The 3,626-nt window shown below is 35.5% G+C and overlaps 1 long non-coding RNA gene across 1 annotated transcript; it reads right to left on the bottom strand.

Annotated features, from left to right (window-relative positions):
• Window positions 1-383: 383 nt before the first annotated feature.
• Window positions 384-3,363, bottom strand: LOC116963357. Its single transcript, XR_004408105.2, has 4 exons — window positions 3,187-3,363; window positions 2,740-2,848; window positions 847-1,017; window positions 384-443 (listed from the first exon to the last, which is right to left on the bottom strand). It is a non-coding gene; the product is annotated as an uncharacterized LOC116963357 (long non-coding RNA).
• Window positions 3,364-3,626: the final 263 nt, after the last annotated feature.

Below are 3,626 nucleotides of genomic sequence, written 5' to 3'. Positions count from 1 at the left end.
AATAGAATAATTGAGCTTCTTTAAATTCTCCATCGGTAGGTCTTGCCTAGTTACAAACACAGGGCTTTGAGACAAAAACAGAATTGATCAAGTTTATAATTTATGCAGCATACTCTGCTGGATAAGTCCCTGAGCAACCTGAACTAATTAGACCTGTTTCAAGCAAGGGGTTGGATTCCATCTCTTCCAGAGGTTCTTACTAACCTAGATAATTGTATAATTCTATGATACAATACCTAGACATTTTTAATTTAAAGTTAAACTTACTATAAATTAGCAGAAATTCTCAATTTTTGATGGGCATATTCTTCATAAAGGAGCAGCGTCAAATGAAGTATTTGAACAAATTTCTGGAGGAAATGATTGCATGTTGCAATGTAGGACTTACCTCTCAATGAGGTGCCTTTTTAGTGAACTATGCTGTCTCCTGTAGGATGTATTTCCTGTGGGAAGAATATCAAGTAATTTTCTTTATTATACTGTGAAGTAACTGTGTGCTAAAAATTGCTGGAACCCTCAGTTCATATTGTTAGCCTGCCACTTGGTATGACGAATTTCAAAAACATAAAGGCATTATTTATACATGCAAGTTTTTTATATTATTATTCCATGAAAGATCTATGATTCAATCATGTTGCCTGATTATTAACTCCTTGTTCATTTGTATTTGAAGTCCAAGAAGTTTTAGCTCATAATTCTTTTTTCACATAGTGCAGGTTTTAATAGCTATTCAGAAGAGTAGTATATCTGGCAGAAATATTCTTCAGAAGCTCACTTGGCTGTAAAAACATAAAGAAGACACACAATTGACATAGACATACAGTTTGAGAGGGGTTATAACACTACCTGCATTTGCTGAGTCCCCGTTCATCTTTGTAGTCATTTCAAGAGATAGTATGAGAGCTGAGCAGTGACTATCCAGACAGTGATCTCAGAGCATTCTTCTGAAATCTGTGGCATACCCAGTCCTTTCATATTTGGTAGCACATTGGACCAGCTATTCTCCCATAGACAGAGCTGCTTAAATAATGCACATTTTTAAAGCTAGGACATTGACAACAATATTAAATTGAGATCTATTAAAAATGGAGAGAATATTCTAATTTATTGAAACAGAAAATTGAAAACAAATAATCTTTCATTTTGCAGATTGATCATAATTTACTTTTTCATAAATTTATAATTTTTAAATTATAGAAAATATTATTAAATATTTGTTTTATTAAATAATATTTGTATTTTTTTCTTACGCATCTTTTGCAGAAACCTTTCACCTAACGAACCAAATTCTCCAAGTGATCTGATTCTCTCAGACAAAACCAGCAAACAAAGCCCATATTCATCTTCCTCTAGAGTGTGAAATGAGGGATTCCCAGGAACTCACATAAATTCCTTTATTATGACAGTTGCAAACCATAAAAGAATTAAATATTTTATACAAATTTCTCTGGCAATGTTTAAAGGAAAGTTAACAGTAATCTTTACCCCAAATCTGAGGAATAACCCAGTATGGAGGATGGAAGACAGCTGCTCTGGCCTCATGAATGCTCACTCAAGCCTGCCCATTTTCCTCAAGTAATCAGGCACTTGACCACAAATCCACAGCAAATATTCAGTCCTGCTGCAGGTCCTGTTTGGACCTGTCATCCTGACTGTCTGCAGCCAAGCCTCAGTGTCTCTCCTCCATGGTGTCTAGTGCCTGAGCCGGCTTCTAATTTCCAGCACTATTTCTTCTGCCCACTTGCAGCTCTCCTTGGCGGTTAAACTGGGGCAAATACCACTAGCAATCTACTGCATTGCTACCAAAACCAATCAAGAACATTCACAATCAAATTCAGAGATAAAACTACTTTTCGCAGTTCACTTCCTTCAAGCTAAAGTCAGAGACAAGCCTTCAATTGAATTACACAAGACGTGTAATTGGATCCTTATTAGTTTTAGAAGCCTCTGTCCATTTAATTGACATTCAAAGAGACAAGTATGGCATGCTTAATGAAAATAAGGATGATATATTGGCACTTTTATTTAACACCCAGTTTCTTTGACGTAGGCTGACTTGTTAGAATATTAAAATTAGAACTGAGACAACCTTACAGGCTTCACACTCATAAAACTTGCTGTGGTTCCCATTTAAGAACACTTTATAAAAGAATTAGTGTTGTTGCCATATGATAAATTTCTCAGAATAAGCCACCCAACACGCTTTTCCAAGTAGCCATATACAAAAATAATGAGATTTACAATAAAGCTTGTGTCTGAATCTATTAAGCTAGATTCAACTTCTGAGGAAGTGCACTCACTGGTATCCATTCCTATTTATTCTCCATGATCATCGTATTATCATCTTTATTTAAAGCAAACTGTTAAAGCTCTCACTCCTTTCACCCTGTCTCACTTCTTTCTTTTCTTACCCTTTTCAATCTCACAATCTTCATATTCAAGAAGACAAACACAAGTAGCTCTAAGAATGAGAATATAGTATAACTGATTTGTATTTAAAATTATACCTGTAATTAATTGCTGTTCTTCAATAAACAAGTTGTTCTTTCAAAGGCTTACACTTCAAAGGCTGCTTTTTGCTGTGATTGCATATATCTTGTCCTCTTTCTTTAACCACACAACTGTGGTTATCTAAAATATACATTGTATACCACACTACATTCCGACTGGAAGGTATAGCAAACCTTCACAGTACCATAGGTGACTGATGAAGGCAGAAAGAGATGCACTCCCATTTACCTGATAGCATTAATTCCCGGTGCAGTGTTGCTCTTTGGGAGTCATATTTTGGTATCTGGGCTGTGACTGCCGAAGGACGAGACAATCTGGAAGCGTCTGTGTTCATCAGCTGATGTACAGTTTTAAATTAAAACAAGCTATGTTAGGAAAATATTCACACTTTCAGATTACTGTCCAACTCAAAAGGAATCACAATTTCTATCTTCGGCCTCTTGATAATGTTGCATTTATTCTTAAATAAAGTGGTGACTGTTTTATGAAAGAAATAGTTTTTATCTGTTCATATAGCACTCAGTATAATCATCTTTAAAAGACTGTTTTAAAGCTCTTTTTCATAGTGTAATTGATAAAGGCACAATGAAGAGAATAACTGGTTTATATAATATTCTCTCTCTGTCCATCAAACAAATCAGTAAGGATCAGAAATCTATTTATATGGCCACTTACCCCTTGCATAAGAATAAGATGTATATCATCCCTTCCTCCAGTTATTATGCAGAGCATGCCAGGGACCAGGGCATCCCCTGAGGACAGTGCAGAAGTGTTCTTCCAGACTCTTGCACTACTTTGAATGCTGATGTCTTCAGCCAGAAGGAGGCCCAAAAGGTGACAAGTTGTTGTCACCCACTAGATACTCATTGGCTTTGAGATTGTGATTCAGTTGTTGAAACTTTAATCTCAAACAGAACACTCGCTAACTTCAGAAAAAAAAAAAAAAAACAAGGCTTGGGAAGAAAGAGGTGCCAGATTGTTCAAGCAGCAATCAATTTCAAACCACAGATATTAAAAAAAAAAAAAAAAAAAAAAGTCATACAAGCAGCTTAAAACTTGAACTATTCATCTGCCAAGGAACAAACTGGAAACTTTAATAGTTATTATGTAGTCTG

The sequence above is a fragment of the Tyto alba genome, unplaced genomic scaffold (assembly GCF_018691265.1).
Source record: "Tyto alba isolate M040663 unplaced genomic scaffold, T.alba_DEE_v4.0 Super-Scaffold_2, whole genome shotgun sequence".
Taxonomy (NCBI): Eukaryota; Metazoa; Chordata; class Aves; order Strigiformes; family Tytonidae; genus Tyto; species Tyto alba.
The sequence above is the reverse complement of the archived record's forward strand: the minus strand, read 5'-3'. Positions and strand labels throughout refer to the sequence as shown.